The sequence below is a fragment of the Hemiscyllium ocellatum genome, chromosome 29, assembly GCF_020745735.1.
Source record: "Hemiscyllium ocellatum isolate sHemOce1 chromosome 29, sHemOce1.pat.X.cur, whole genome shotgun sequence".
NCBI classification, from domain to species: domain Eukaryota; kingdom Metazoa; phylum Chordata; class Chondrichthyes; order Orectolobiformes; family Hemiscylliidae; genus Hemiscyllium; species Hemiscyllium ocellatum.
Window position 1 is genome coordinate 33,804,319 of NC_083429.1, and position 17,516 is coordinate 33,821,834.

General features: G+C 38.6%; 1 protein-coding gene across 2 annotated transcripts in view; it reads right to left on the reverse strand.

Annotated features, from left to right (window-relative positions):
- The window catches only part of LOC132829473 (protein Aster-B-like), a 599,261-nt gene that overhangs the window by 532,006 nt on the left and 49,739 nt on the right, over positions 1 to 17,516 (reverse strand). Inside the window, exon 1 of one of the 2 annotated variants that reach the window (XM_060846671.1) lies at positions 4,326 to 4,351. The exons of the other annotated variant lie outside the window; for it this stretch is intronic. The gene's annotated coding sequence lies outside the window, so the exon portion shown is untranslated. Of the gene's footprint in view, positions 1 to 4,325; positions 4,352 to 17,516 lie in introns of those variants that run through there. 2 annotated transcript variants of the gene reach the window in all.

Here is a 17,516-nt window from a genome sequence, read left to right on the forward strand (position 1 = left end):
ATCCGTAGCCACATATGTGTAGACCAGAACTAGGTCAGGTTTTCTTCCCTAAAGGACCAGATGGTTATTTCTGATAATCGATGATAGTTTCATGGTCACTATTACTGATACTAGTTATACACTCCAGAGTTTTTCATTGAATTCAAGCTCCACTATCTGCCATGATAGGTTTTTATACTCATGTCCCCAGAGAATTAGCCTGTTAAATTATTGGTCCTGTGATATTGCTATCACTCCTCCTAAATTTTATACCTGTTAGCATATTTAGTGTCCTTTTTAATCTTCTGAATCTTAATTTACAATTTTTTTTTAAAAAAGGTCACAGGAATTACTTGGTAATTAGAATTCAAATTGAAGAAAATTATATGTGCAAGTGCAGAACAAAGCAATTCAATAAACGTTAACGATGCTATTTTAATTAATAATCACCCTATCTGAAGAAGGTAATCTTGATGTGTAGCATCTTGATCATCCTTTGACACAGTTAAGAAATATTTGAATTTGTTAATTAATCTTGTCGCAAAAATCAGTAAAAAAGGTAAAACAAATCTAAAATTCTAGGTTAGTCAACTCACCAGTTTTAGTCAAGGAATTACATTAAAATGGAGGGTAAAGGCTAATTGAACCTATGAAAGATACATGTCAGAGACTGTAGTTGACAACAAAAAGCCTCAAGTGCTGCTGATTGTATGAGTGCCTCAGACACCAACTTATTTTGGTTTATCTTTAACAAAATACTAGTTCAGAGATAACAGTATATTACAATGCAATAAACATTGCAAAAGAAGATTATTCCATCCACTCAAACTTCACTACTGAATTTTTGGTTTCATTCTCCTGTTAGTCCTCCAACTTAAAATATATTTATAAAAATAATGTAGGTCAATTACAAATATTCATTACCTTACACAGCAGAATCATTAATTTTTAAATTTAGAAACCTGCCAAAATGTTAGAAATACATAATGCAAAAATAATACAGATGATTATGAAAGACAGCAGCCATTTTAGCCAAGATGTAAGTGTCAAGGCACATTTCAGAATCACATTTAAAAAAAGGAATGCTAATACTGAAAAATCTGTATACTTATGCTAAGATTTTACTCTTATTAATATCCATTTTTTGTGGCTTAAAAGGTCAGCTCAAGAAGAAAGGAGACTCAGAGGCACCTCATGAACCTGAATCTACCCACTGCAGTGCAACAAAACAGAAGAGTTGAATAATATTTACAAAGTCAATTTAACACTCATGAGCTAAGACTATATAACCATCTTAAAGACATTTCACCATTCATTCAACCATCATTTGAGAATCCTAATTTGTATTTAATTACTTCCTTATTCGCAGCATACATAGCAATTAAATAATCTAAACAAAACAGCAACTCCACCATTATATGAACAAGTCTCTAACACTATTCAATTAATCTCATAGTTTTACTTGTTTCTTTTCAGAGGAACTACATAAAGCTATATGAAGAGAGTTGGAAATGTATTTGCAAAGATCAGTTTGTTTTTATAACTAAACCAATAAAAATCAAAAAAATCTAAGCCATTTATTCAACGATACAGTATTTAAACCCAAGAGTGACTGATCTCTACAATATTTTTTCTAATGATATGCTGGAACATTTATGATAATAGGAGTCAGGGCTACAATCTGCTTTCCACAAAATTCAGACTCTGTTATCAGGATGAACAATAATAGGAGAGGAAGTGTATAACTTTGATAAACATCATCACTCAGTAATATTCCTGTTTTACGAGTTCTCTGACATGGTTAAATGTTGGCAAAATACAATTACATAGAACATTACAGCGCAGAACAGGCCCTTCGGCCTTCGATGTTGCGCCACCCTCTCACACTAATCTGAAGCCCATCCCACCTACACTATTCCATGTACGTTCATTTGCCTGTCCAATGACAACTTAAATGCACTTAAACTTGACAAATCTACTACCGATGCAGGCAAAGCATTCCATACCCTTACTACTCTCTAAGTAAAGAAACTACCTCTGACATCTGCCTTATACCTATCTCCCCTCACTTTAAAGTTGTGTCCCCTTGTGTTTGCCTTCCCCATACTTGGAAAAAGGCTCTCCCTGTCCACCCTACCTAACACTCTGATTATCTTGTACGCCTCTATTAAGTCACCTCTCAACCTTCTTCTCTCGAACGAGAACAGCCTCAAGGCCCTCAGCCTTTCCTCGTAAGACAATCCTTCCAAACCAGGCAACATCCTCGTAAATCTCCTCTGCACCCTTTCCAAAGCTTCCACATCCTTCTTATAATGAGGTGACCAGAACTGTACACAATACTCCAAGTGTGGCCGTACCAGAGCTTTGTACAGCTGCAGCATAACCTCCTGGTTCCGGAACTCAATCCCTCCACTAATAAAGGCCAAAACACTGTATGCCTTCTTACCAACCCTGTCAATCTGGGTGGCAACTTTCAGGGATCTGTGTACATGGACACCGAGATCTCTCTGCTCATCTGCACTCCCAAGAATCCTACCATTAGCCCTGTACTCCGATTACTCCGGCAAAAGTGTATCACCTCACACTTGTCCACATTAAACTCCATTTGCCACCTCTCAGCCCAGCTCTGCATCCTACCTATGTCTCTCTGCAACTTACTACATCCTTCGTCACTATCCACAACCCCACCGACCTTAGTGTCGTCCACAAATTTACGAACCCACCCTTCTCAGCCCTCATCCAGGTCATTTATAAAAATGACGAACGGCAGTGGACCCAACACCAACCCTTGTGGTATGCCACTAGTAACTGGACACCAAGATGAACATGTTCCATCAACTACAACTCTGTTTTCTTTCAGCAAGCCAATTACTGATCCAAACTGCTATGTCTCTCACAATCCCATTCCTCCGCATTTTGTACAATAGCCTACTGTGGGGAACCAGCAAACTCCTTGCTGAAATCCAAATACACCACATCAACCGGTTTACTCTCATCTACCTGTTTGGTCACTTTGTCGAAAAACTCAATAAGATTCGTTAGGCACGAACTTCCCTTCACAAAACCGTGCTGACTGTCCCTGATCAGATGATTCTTTTCTAGAGGGTTATAAATCCCATCTCTTATAACCTTTTCCAACACTTTCCCAACAACTGAAGTGAGACTCACTGGTCTGTAATTACCAGGATTGTCTCTACTACCCTTTTTGAACAAGGGAACCACATTTGCTATCCTCCAGTCCTCAGGCACTATTCCTGTAGACAATGATGATTTGAAGATCAATGCCAAAGGCTCAGCAATCTCTTCCCTTACTTCCCAGAGGATTCTAGGATAGATCCCATCCGGCCCAGGAGACTTGTCTATTTTCACATTCTGCAGTATTCCTAACACCTCTTCCTTATGAACCTCAATCTCCTCTAGTCTAGTTATCAGAAGACAGTTATAAGAGTGTGTGGGGAGAGAAGCAGATAGAGCAGAAGGGAGACGCACTCACTCAGAAGATCCTGTTCCACAAAATATTCATTGATAAATCAAAAAACCGCAAAATATTCCTGAGATGACAACCCCTTACAAGAAAGAGGTTCTTACATATTGAATATCAATTACAGAATTGGTTCCATACATACTTAGGCAATGTTTGCGGAGCAAAACATGTCCATGTGTTATCTATTTTTAATCATAACAAAGTTATGTTTCTTTTAAATCAAACGTCCTCAGATTGGGTGAGATTTACATTGCTTACCAATATTTGTTTAAAACAAAATACCAGGAAGAAAAACTAAAATATTCCACAATTAGTTTTGTTTTCCCACATTAAATCTCTTAATTCTGGAAAGTACAACACTCAAAGCAGAAAAATTGACTTTTTAAGCACAGTAACAAATTTCATAGCTGTAACAGTAAGTATCATAGGTTTGGAGACACTTGCATAGCAGAGTGGTTCGATCTTAAATGAAATTTAAAGAGGTGCAGCTTTGAGGACAAGGAGAACCCATGGCCGTTTTTTGGAATAAATCTAAATACTCGTAAAAAACCAAAGTCCTACACATAATTCCCAAACTACGTGGCACGTCGTCATTTACTATCTGCGTAAGGGAAAGTAAAAATCCATTACCAAATCAAATGTATTCCAAAAAACCAACAGATTATATCCAATTATTTTTACTTTCAATTGTATTTCTTTTCATTCATTCTATATCTCTGAAAGGCATTTTATTATTCATACAACGTTTGTACAAATTGGGAAATTGAGTCTTCAATTGAATGTTGCGAATGCAATTAAGCAGTTCTTATGACTGGATCTGCTGAAATAGTGAATCATTACAATTCATTGAGCAAAAACTCACTGAAATGCTGTAATCCTCCGACGAACTCCATATGCACAGAGATGCAGAACATCGAGAAGCTGTCTCCTCACCTAAGTATATTCGTTTTGCACGGAAGAGGTGAGCACTGCGCGGTCTGTAGCGATCGGGATTTACCAGGGAGGGGAGAAGGAACATTTATTATCCAAGTACCTCCCACTAACAGAGCTCCGCGCCTCTCTGGCGGCGCGCACACTTACACCCACACACAACTCGGGAGGGAGGCCGTCCAGGGCACACTCAGTCCCGGTAACAATCAACACCAACTCCTCGCTACTTTCACAATGCTCACAAAATCCAGAGAGATGGGGGACACGGTTGGATCCCTGAGAATACACAAGTAAACACGAAGAAATGAAACGAGATGAGAAACCTCTGCTGTACGCATTTCATTTTAACTAGAAGAACAATTATATTGGGTGGATGTATTCACAGCGATTTTATTTCACAATAAAATAAAAATCATGCCAGAATGCATGCTCAGTCTATTTAACATTTACCCTCATTGCTTGGAAGATGAAACTTAATATCGTAGACTTGCAATGCATTATTTTAACGACTTGATAGTGGAAATGCAATACTACGGATATATTTTTTCTTTAAAAAGACACCTTATGTGGCAGTTTCCATTGTAAATCTGACAAACACCTTGCGTTAAGACTGATCACGAAGCTGCAGCTTATTTTTGGACAAATAGGCATCAACTTCTGGTGTACGTATATGTTCAGTTTAATGTGGAAATCAGGATGTTTCTGTCCACCTTACTGTACTGCTCCTTCAAAAACTCACACCAGTACCACAAATTCACCTGCACCTCCACACACATCATCTATTGCATCTGCTGCACCCGATGTGGCCTCCTCTACATTGGGGAGACAGGCCGCCTACTTGCGGAACGTTTCAGAGAACACCTCTGGGACACCCACACCAACAACCCAAAGCGGAACACTTTAACTCCCCCTCCCACTCCACCAAGGACATGCAGGTCCTTGGCCTCCTCCATCGCTAGACCATGGCAACACGACGCCTGGAGGAAGAGCGCCTAATCTTCCACCGAGGAGCCCTCCAACCACAAGGAATGAATGCAGATTTCTCCAGCTTCCTCATTTCCCCTCCCCCCACCTTATCTCAGTCCCAACCCTCGGACTCAGCACCGCCTTCTTGACCTGCAGTCTTCTTCCTGATCTCTCCGCCCCCACCCCCATCATCCTCACCTTAATCTCCTTCCATCTATCGCATTCCCAACGCCCCTCCAAGTCCCTCATCCCTATCTTTTATTTTAGCCTGCTTGGCACACCTTCCTCATTCCTGAAGAAGGGCTTATGTCCGAAACGTCGATTCTCCTGCTCCTTGGATGCTGCCTGACCTGCTGCACTTTTCCAGCAACCCATTTTTCAGCTCTGATCTCCAGCATCTGCAGTCCTCACTTTCTCCTAGTACCTCAGTAGACTCGGCCTTAAAACCGACAAGAGCATTTGAGTTGTTGACTTCGCCACGAGAGGTGCCATAAAAGGTAGAACCGTGCATTCACGTCTAAGTGAATTTTAAAAGGTTCTGAAGTGTGCAGAATATTTTTTTTTCCACTATTATCTATCCCTCACTTCATTCTGTTTGCCATAAATGATCTTACAATAAATTCAATATTCTAGTTTCTATTTTCTGACTCAGACTGCATGGTGAGATTTTAACTGTAAATGATTGGGTTTTGAATTCGTTAAAATCAAACTCTGCCTGGGACTATTCAATGAGGTCGCTGCTCTTTGACAGATGTGAGTGTATGCAATCAGTATCTTTACAGTGCTGTGGATAATTTGCTGAAACAATTATTTAAACTTTATTGCATGCAGCAACCAAATAAGACCCAGTAGCAAAACGGATTCAGCCTCACACCCATTTAAATGGTGGAATTTAGCTACAATCCCAACTAACAGTGTTTGTCTCACTGTGTCCAGTGTTCTACCCTTGTGCAATGTTGCAGTTTGAATTTCTACTGCTAAGGAATTGTGGAATTGAGTTTTGATACAATTTTCACAGTTTCAAGTTTGCGATGTGATATTATTTATGATCCTTTAGATTTTTTCATCCAAAATATTGATGACTCCCGAGAACCATCAAAACTGCAGCATGCTTTCTTATCAGAAATAACACCCCTATTCAATGACTGTCCTTTTGAAGATGCAATTTTTCCTGTAATTAACTCTATTAACTCAGAACATGCTTCCTGCATGCAGTCTTATTTACCCATTTGTCATGAGGCAGCAAGTTATCAAGCAGTGTTACCTCCTCTGTCCCAGGCAATAGCTTGTTTATGTTGTTTTGGCTCCATCTTCCCAGAGTTGCTTAATTAGCATGTTGCTTTTAATTCCTTTCTAATAGTTTCTCCTTGTCCCTTTCATCTCAGGGAAATAATCCCAGACAGAGTTCTTGCTGATCTTCTCAATCCATAAACAGATATTCAAAGTACTTTATTTGATATCCTTTTTAGTTTAATATGATTAACTCAACAGACTTAGAGTCATAGAATGATACAGCATGGAAACAGACTCTTCAGTCCAACTCATCCATGCCGACCAAGTTTCCCAAACTAAACTGGTCCCATTTGCCTGTGCTTCTTTGTTTTAACTTTGTAATTTTTACTTTTCTTAATCTAAGGAAAAAAATACTGTAACACTGAAGAAATAACTTACAAATCATCAAATCTAAAAGCCACAAATGATTTCCCCACTTTGACAGTTAAAAATTACACAACACCAGGTTATTGTCCAACAGGTTTATTTGGAAGCACTAGCTTCAAATCACCACTTCTATTAGATATTTTCTGCTTAAATCTTAGTTGAAAATGCATTTAAATATGAGCCTTGCAAGAAGCTAAGGACAGTCCTGGAGTGTATATCAACTCTAGTGATAGCTCTGGAACTGAGTAAATTTAAATTTAACTTTTAGCTTGATAGTGTCTGAGCATATGTCAATTATTGTTTGCTATAAGTCAAGAATTCTAATGTAAACACAGTCTCAAGTTCCATTAACTAGATCGGGGGAAGTGCTGAAATATGAAAAACAAAATTTACACTTAATACACAAAATAAATTGAAAACCTTGTTGAAGATCACATATACTAAAACATTTCTCTGATGAATGATTTCTGGAGCAAATGCTATTTAAATAATAGCATCTAGGACAATTTAACATCAGTGCATCCAAACTGCACATACTTTTTGTTGTGTAGCTGGTGATGTTTTCGTTGGTTACTTTGAATTGTTACACAAAGAATGAACTTTTGCTATCGGCACTGCATAGATTTGACAAGGTTATTTTTTAGTGGCAAAATGAAGTGCAAATAATTGCATATATAAATTCAAACCATAATTTTTGAAGACATTTCCTGTGGAATATATTATGTACAGGAGAGAAAGAAAAACAAAAGGGGGAGTCAAGAGAAGGTGAACCAAGGAAGAGACTGAGGTGAAGGGTGAGAGAAGTATAATCCAAAAGCAAACAGATAAACATATCATGAGTAGAACAGTAGAAAACAACATTACAGTTCCAGAACAGACTCAAGAAATCACAAGTCAATGGACAACACAGCGCTTTTACCTTATTGCGCCCAAGTTTTTTTTCAATTTGGCTCTTCACTACTCCAGTCTGATGAATGAGCTTCAACCTTAATGCAAAAAATCAACTTAAAGACAGAAGATCAGTTTATTCTAACAAGGTCTAAAATAATTAAATGAATCAGCAGAGAAACAGAACATACATTAAGTTTCATTGTTGTTCCTGCCCTTATGATGGGATGTGGAATCTACTCTCAGCAGTTAATTGATCAGTAATGGGAATGACGGTTGCAGGAATTACAGGCACTTGTACTGAAAGACTCCCTGGTAGTTGAACCTAAACCATCAGCAATGTTAGATGAGCTGTAGACATCACCAGAAGTCAACTTTGGACAATGCAAAAAAAAAACAAAAAAAAATTCCAATTGACAAATAGTGAGTTTTTATTTGATTTGAAAAATAAGAAACTTTGAGATTTTGAGAGAGGAACTTTAAATACAAATTATACACAGTATTGACTTTTATTTTTTAAGCAAGTAATGTTCCTCTGCTTAATTCTTAATCCATGACTGAAATTTTCAGTTTTGTTCAGGCTAGTACATTTCAATGTTCTCATTCGAAATGAGTTTTAAAGTTTCTAACTTCTGTTTAAAAGTATTAATTCACTTTGACAAATTAGTCAAAAAGTCAGGACCACAAATATAGGGCAACTATTTTTGAAGCAACGAGGAATTCAAAAGAACATGCTCATGCAGCATGTGATTAGAATGTAGAACTCATTGTCACAAAGAGTAATTAAGGCAAATTACACAGATGCATTTAAGGGGAACCTCAGACTCTGGGAGAATTTCCTGGGCAGAGTGTTTCAGGAGGTAGTCACAATCCCAAGATTGATTACCTCAAATTCGGTCAGTAGTCAGGGACAGGAGTGTGTGACTACCAGCTAGACAGATAGAAGGATCCAAGCCTTATCCCTCAAACTTGTCTAATATGTTTAAAGATTCTAAACAAAAAGAGAAAGAACTGTGAATGCTGAAAATCAGAAACAAAAACAGAAATTGCTGAAAAAAGCTCAGCAGGTCTGGCAGCATTGGTGGAGAGAGATCAGAGTTAGCATTTCAGGTCCAGTGAGCTTTCTTCAAAACATTTTGCTGTCTGCATGGACGAGAGCAGGGGATGTAGAGAAGATAAGCAAACTGACCATCATACCATGGTTCAGGGAGCCATTCAAAAGGGGGAGAAAAGAGAAATGTAACTGTGATTGGCAACAGTATTGTCAGGGCAAAGTCAGGGTGAATAGACACCGTTCTCTGAGGCCAGGATTGAAGGTCCCAATGAATATTTTGTCTGCCTGGTGCCTGGTTCCAGGACGTCTCATCCGGGGCTGTAGATGAACTGGGAGTGGGAGGCAGAAGATCCTGTTGTCATGCTCCACATAGGTATCAGTGATTTAGGTGGAAAGAGGTTCTGCAGAGAGTATGAGAGCAGCTTAGGACTAAACTGAAAAGAATAAACAAAAAGGTAATAATCTTCAGATTACTACCTGACCCACTATGTAACTGACACAGAGTCAACAAATTTAAGAGGTAAATGCCTGACTCAAAGACTGGTGTGGGAGAAAGAATCAAATTCATGGGATTTTGTCACCAGTACTGGGAAGGGAAAGAGCTGGTATGATGGGATCTGCTCCAACTAAATCTTGCTTGGACCAGAGTACTGGGAAGTAGTAGAACTAGGGCTGTGGCTAAGAATTTCAATAGTAGGGGGTGGGTTCAATTGCGTATAAATATTTATAGAAAAGCCTAAAGGGGGGGAATGACTAAGGAAAGGTGATCAATGTTTCTCAAACAAGTAATAAGACAGAGTAAGGAAAGGTTCAGGAACCTAACTTCAGACACAGCAGATAAGAAGAAAGTATGATAAGTGTTATAGTATTGGGTAAACTCTCCAGCTTAATTTAAAACCAGCAACACAGAAAAGATTTATCTCATGCAGTAATCTGTAAAAATTCAAATGGCCAAGAACTATGTAAAATAAAAATTAACCTTATTTCTTAAAGTATAACAGAATAATTAACTAACCACTATTTACAATTTCTATAATACTAGTCCGATAAAACTCCCAATTAAGATTTACAAAACAACACCATCATCTCAAAACCAGGCAGCTGTAGGTTCTTGTCTTTGGATCTTCTGGTGTCTTCTTTCCTCCTTGTTGGGAATTTCTGCATCACAGGTTACTGATCGAAAAGGTACTTTTAAAGAGAGATTTTTTTCAAGCAGTCTGTTACATGCTAGGACTTGTCAGTTCTCCTCCCAACTGTTCAATTTTCCCCCTGTCTTAGACCTCAGAGCCTCAGATTGTGTCATGGGCTTTTAAGATTGTCAATACATTCAATTCAACTCGATTGGGGTTTGCGATTTCTTGGGGTTTAATTTAAACTGATTGGCTGAATTCGAATTTGTTTTTGTCTCCAGGCAATGAGCTAATTGTATTGTCTGACCAAGTATTACATTGTTACTTGGTGCTGTGTCTGGTAGTTCTGCTTCTTTTAACTCTCTTAAAAGTACACGCACAACTTCATAATACCTCCCCCCTTAAGAAAAAATGGATCATCATACTGAGAAAATGTTTTTTTTAAAACCTTTTAAACACATTACCCTAACATACCAATAACTTTCTTAAGTTCACCTTAACTTCTTCCCATCTATCTAAACTCTCTCAGTTAAATCCACAATAACGCGTTTGCGATTACATTCTTCCCACCTGAAACATGTATGACTTTTAAATTCAAAGTCTATAACACAAGACTCCAATGAAATAGTCTCACATTCTTATCTTTAAAAAATTCTAAAAATGGAAGCAGATTGTGGTCAGCGTACACAATAGTCTTCGACACATTGAGGATTGTTATCGATGATGTTATCGTCAGGTATGGCCTCCACCTCCATCTGGACCTGAATGGCTTTGAGAGGACACATTGTTCGTGACATACTCATTAAAATGCTGTAAGGCCAGTACTAAACTCAATAGTTCCTTTTCGATTGTGGAGTATTTCCTCTGGTGAATGGTCATCTTCTTCGGAAAGCAACCAACTGGCAGTTCAATCCCATCCTCATTTTCCTGTAGGAGTACAGCTCCAACTCCAATGTCACTAGCATCGATGGCGACTTTAAAAAGATGTTGAAAAGTTTGGTGTCGCTAAAACTGGTTTGGTGGTTAACATCGATTTCAAATGGTCAAATACCTCCCGGCATAGTTCTGTCCACCAAAACTTTGTGTTCTTCTTCAGCAAATTATTAATGGTACCACTACTCTGCTGAAGTTTGGAACAAACTTCTGATAGAATCCACTGAGTCCTAAAGAATCAAAGCACCAGTTTCTTCAAGGATGGTCATGAAAATTTCTCAATGGCCTTCATCTTTGCATTCCGTGGGGTCAACCTTCCATGACCGATGTTATGTCCCAAGAACGTCACCTCTGTTTCACAAATTCCATTTTATTTAAGTTTATCACCATTTTTGCTTCTCATAATCATTCAAAGAGCTCTGCCAACAGTACCATGTTATCCTTCCAGGACTTACTGAAGATCATTACATCATCGAAATAGACTGCACAGTTTGTTAACCCAGCCACAAATCTGTTCATGAATCTTTAGAATGTGGCAAGCGCTTTCTTCATTCCAAAGGACATCACTTTAAACTGATTATAGCCCATTTAAGGTTACAAATGCAGAAATTCTTTTTGCTATCTCTGATGAAGGTACCTGCCAGTAACCACACATTAAATCCAACTCGGTGATGGAACTCGCTTGTCCAACTTTCGTGGTACAGTACTCCAATCTAGGAATTTGATACGAGTCCGATTTTCTAATGGTGTTGACCTTCCGATAATCCACACAGAATTGTTGAGTCCCATCCGGTTTGGGAACTAAGACTATCGCCGAACTCCACTCGCTCTGGCTTGGATCGATGATGTTATCGTCAGGCATGGCCTCCACCTCCATCTGGACCTGAATGGCTTTGAGAAGATTAAGCCGATAGGGGTGTTGCTTTATTGGAGCAGTATTCCCTATGTCTACTTCATGTACAATAGCATTAGTCCTCCTCATCTGATTCTTACATATGTCCTTATACTGTAGTAACAAATCTATGCTCCTGAGACAGATAGCTTACTAATCTATCCAACTCCTGCAGGACTTTTTCATTTTTTTATTTATTTTGAGGCACCTGAAAATCCGTATCATCTGGATTTGATTTTTCACTCTGCAGGGCAAGAACTAACACCTGTCACTCCAGTTCTTTCTCTCTAGTAGAATACGGTTTCAACACGCGCACATGAAATACCTAATACCTTTTTATCTATCTGGCATCTTCACTCAGTAGTTGAAAATGTGTTGCTGGTTAAAGCACAGCAGGTCAGGCAGCATCCAAGGAACAGGAAATTCGACGTTTCGGGCCAGAGCCCTTACTCAGTAGTTCATCTAACTCAACCTTTTCTCAATTTAATAGAGACCACTAAAGCTGGCTTTGAAGGGATCTTCTATCACTACTAACATGTTATCCCTTCAGGAAAATGTCCAAGTCTCAAGAATTTTTATCTGCCATCTGCTTCATTCTACACTTTGCCTTATTTATGTGCTGCATAGCTAACTCAACTACTCAATTTATTATCTTTCCTTCACTGATACATAATCTAATTGTGAGATCTCCGACTTTGTTCCTGTCAAGTTTTCTTTAATTAATTTCAAAGGGCCTCTCACTTTATGACCGAATATTAACTCAAAAGGATTGAACTGAGTAGATTCATTTAGCGCATCTCTCATGGCAAACAATACAAATGTGATACCTTTACCCCAATCATTCAGGTAATCCGGACAGTATACTCTTCACATGATCTTCAAGGTCTGATGCCACCATTCTAAAGCACTTTGGGATTCAGGATGATATGCACTGGATGTAAAGTGCTGTGTACCTTAGCTATCCATAACCTCCTTAAACAGCAGTAAAATTTAACCCTTGGTCTCACTGAATCTCTCTGGGTAGCCCATATCATGAAGCTGAGCGAAGCTTGCAATTGTCTTCACTCAAGTGATGTTCGCGAAACTCAGTTGGCCTGGCAATGGTGTCCACTTCCTTGGGAATACCCTGTGACTCATATGCTCCACTTGTAGCATTTTCCAATGACAAAATTAGTTGTAATGCCCGTTTGAAGTCCAGCCCTTCAACAAGTGGCACTTTTGCATAATTATCATTAATACCACAGACCAAACAGCCTCAGCATCTCACTAAAGATTAAACCAAAGTCATAGTTGTCTTAACCTCAAAAATCCCAACACAGATTCCCTTAGTTCTGAAATACCAAGTAAAATTGATAGTGTCTCAGATTTAGGAGAGGCTTGGGGTTACAATATTCCTTAACCAAATCCATAAACTTTTGAAAGGTATTAGTATCTGGTGCCTAATAACTGAAAAAGCTATGGGTTGTCAAAATGCCAGGATAGTTACTTATTGCTTTTCATTTGTTCCAATGTCATTTTCTCAGAAAAAAAACATTTATTCCACCTACTGGGCCCAGTCTTCGTTGGCGGGATCAACAAATCAGGCTTTTTAAATAACGGCATGAAGGCAGAAATGTTTACCACAACTTCAAAAACAACTGTTGTAAGCAAATGTTTTTCTCATCACCACTGAAATAACTCCACAGAGGCCAGCACTATCACCAAGTCACCTTTTACTTATACATACATCGTACATGACATTGCTTCCGGATTCCTCAGAGCCAGGTCTCTCAGTGAGCAGAACCTCTGACACTCCTGTTTATATCTGTCAGCCAGGGCTCCCTGATTGGGGCTATTAACAAAACAGAATGTTTCTGCAAATGTAAATTCACCCCATAAACATTTGTGTGTGCATGCAGCGGAAAGATATTTGCATATACATTCTATTTTGCTCAAAAAATGCATAACCTACAGACAGTCAATCCATACAATATCTTGTAAATTCTACTTTGGAAATAGAAATGCTTGACTCAAGATTGGGGTACAGACAAACTTTAACCTCGCATCTTTAATGCATTGTCTGAACTGGGATATCACCACCTGTTAATAAAACCTGAAGTTAGCTTGAGAATATGACTTAAAAAGAAGTTCTGGGATTTAGATATTAAAGAAACAAAACTAACAAACCCATTCTAAAAGATGAAAGACTTAATCTAGGTTTGTTCAATATATCATTTCAGTTGCATGATACTGTAGTCTTTTGCTTTAAATTCTGTGTCTTATGATTCTGTTTCACAACCACCTGATGAGGAAGCAGCGCTTCAAAAGCTAATGCCTCCAAGTAAACCTGTTGGACTATAACCTGGTGTTATTTGATTTTTAACTTTGTCCACTCCAGTCCAACACTGGCTCCTCCAAATCAGAATTATGCAATGCCCATTTTGGCAAAGGCAGTTCGGGAGGTAAATGTGTGGCTTGAGGGATGGTGTAGAAGGGAGGGGTTTAGATTTTTGAGACATTAGGACCAATTTAGGGAAAAGAAGGCAGTTGTTCAGAAGAGATGGGCATCACCTGAGCAGAAATGGAACTAATCCTCTGGCTGAGAATAGACAGATTTAAACATTTAGCCTGGCGGTTGAATTGACTAATGAACCTAGTTTTAGAAATACTGAAGAGGGCAAAAGAGAGAAGACAGGGAATGGGGTAAAAGTAGTAAAGGATGGCTTCAGTGTTGATAGTGAACAAAGAAAGTTATCTTTTTCTTGTCCATTGGAAGACAAGGGCAGGGTAAATTGTGTGTATGTAAATACACAGTGCATCATAATAAATAAACTGGGGAATTGGAAACAGAAATTGCTCTGGGGTACATTACAGTTTGGCTTCAGCTAGTAGATGCTTCTGCATGGTTACATTATTAATCCTGTGGACCAAACAGTCTTTCAGCATTTCATTAAGGGTTAAATCAAAGTCGCATGGCTCAGCCAGTCGTCTTAAATCTCGTAAAAATCCCGACATGGATTCTCCTGCCAAGTAAAACCTATAGCAGCTCAGAATTAAGGAGCCTTGGGGTCATAATATTCCTTAATTAAGGATGTAGGTTTCCTCGCTGAGCTGGAAGGTTTGGTTTCATCTTCTCAAAATTTGCTAATTCCTTAACTAAATCCATCAACTCTTGAAAGGATTTAGGATCTGGTGCCTCGGGAAATGTTAGGCTTCTAATAACCAAAAAAACCTGCAGGTCCACAAGCTGTCAGGAGAATTACATGTGCTTTTCATTTGCCTCAGTGTTATTTCCCCAGAAAAAAATAGCACATTCTTTCCACATACTGGACCCAATTTTCGGTAGCAGGATCAGACAGGTCAAGCTTCCTAAATAGTGGCATGATGCCAGGAATCTTACCCAAACTCAAAGACAACAATTGCGAGCAAATTTCTTCATAAGCTTATGCTTTTCACTCGTCGCTATTGAAATAACCCCACAGAGGCTGGTTTCTCATTACCAAGTCACCCTTTATTTACTTTCTTTTGGGCTTATTGATGTACACCCATTTTTTAGATTAGAATCGGTCTGACCATTGTGGTACAGACAGCCTTACGGGGAGTTAACATCTTCAATACCTTATCTGGGCCAACATGACACCAATTGTTAAAGTGCACTTGAGAGTGTAACTTTCAAAAAAGGTTTTGCAATTTACATATAAAAGAACTGAAACCAACATGGTCATTCTAAAAGATCACAGACTTAACAAAAAATCCGGGTTTTTTCAATATATAATTTCAGTTACATCACACTGCAAACTCTCGCTATAAGTTCTACTTCAGTTGCATGACACTGTAATCTTTTGCTATAAATTCTGTGCCTTACAATCTTATTCACCACAATCACCTGATGAAGCACTCTGAAAGCTAGAGCTTCCAAATAAACCTGTTGGACTATAACCTGGTGTTGTGATTTTTATCTTTGTCCACCCCAGTCCAACACCGACATCTCCAAATCATGAAGCTTCTACAGTAAGCAAAGAATTAATGGTGAAATAGAAATAGAAATAAATCGTATCAGAAGAATAGACTGAGGATTTATAAAGTGCTTATTGCTTGAAAGATCAATTTTGCATCCAAATTCTGATTTCTAAGACTATTTTTTTCTCCAGATGTCTCCATTCTTCAATTTAGTGATGAATGGTGTCAGAATTTCCATGTGGTCAGGACCTGTTTTGACCTGGCAATGTTTTCCACTGATATGTCTGTATCTTTTTGAATGACTACAATCATTCACTCAGATCTAAAGACTGAATCTCAGTCTGAGGGTATCCCAACAACTTTTACCAACTTTAAAAAAAAATCCCCTTTTGAGCACAAGCACCTGGCCAACTAATTTTAAAAGGAGGCTGAAGAATAAAAATGTCTCGATTCTTTGCTAGTTTCAATGGACAATGATCCTGCACATTTGTCACCTGCTCTATTCTATTTATATGTGCAAATCCTAATTCTTTCCAAATAAATCCTGATTAGACCTCACCTCCAGTAATTTGACAGGTTAAAAAGATTCCCTAAACATCTTCGTCTAACATCTGTAATGATCAAATTTGACATCAGAGGTATATTGCTATATTTCATTTACAGAAACAGAGTGTAAACCAAAAGGCTTTCAAATATATTAATTTGGAAACAAACCTCTTAAAAGACCTAAAAACTTTGCTGGCACAAAGGATGACAACGAACCGCTCTGTGGAAACTCAAGGCAGACCAAAGAGGCAATACTACCAGTACCACCCACTCATAGGACAATTATTGAGCAGGCTTTCCCGATGCTGCCTGGGTTGATGTGTTCTTCTAGCCTCCAGCTTGTCTATCTTTTGGTCCATTGTGTCCACCAATCAAACACCTGTCTACCTCTAATCCCATTTCCTAGGGCTTTGGCCATGGCCTTATATGCTATGGCATTTCAAGAGACCACCTAAATACTTCTTAAATGTTGTAATGATTCCTACCTCTATCACCCTTTCAACACTAAATCCTTCCTTGGTGACTCCTATATTCTCTACTCTATAGACCTAAGTATTGAGCCAGTGAGATCTGATTATGGCAAGTATCATTCCCAAAAATATTCCTCCCTTTACAGTAGAGTGTTAGTTGAATACACATGAGTTTGAATACACATTCAATATGCTCCCTAAGCTGGTAAACAGTCATGCTAGATCCATTGCTTGCCAAGTTTACTAGTTTATTGTTGCTGATACACAGAGGAAACCCAAGTTGATATATAGGTGCACAATCCTTTATCTGAAATGTTGAAATCCAAAGTTTATTTTGTCAAGGTTTCTCTCCATAATAAAGTCGTTTGGCTTGCAAACAGTTAACCCAACTCCACACCCATTCGACCCATGTCACTCAACTGTGACGTGGCGGCGTGGCCAAGTACTGGCAGGCTCGCGGTACTCACAGGTGTGTCTGCTGTAAGATTTTTTAAAATTTCCACCATTAAACTGTCACCTATTCCAACATCCGAAAAACTCAGAATTCCGAAAATCAGCTGGTCCCAATGATTTCGGATAAAGGATTGTATACCTGTATTTGTCTTAAATTCTCCCAGGATTGTTCAATCATGCATAATCTATGAAG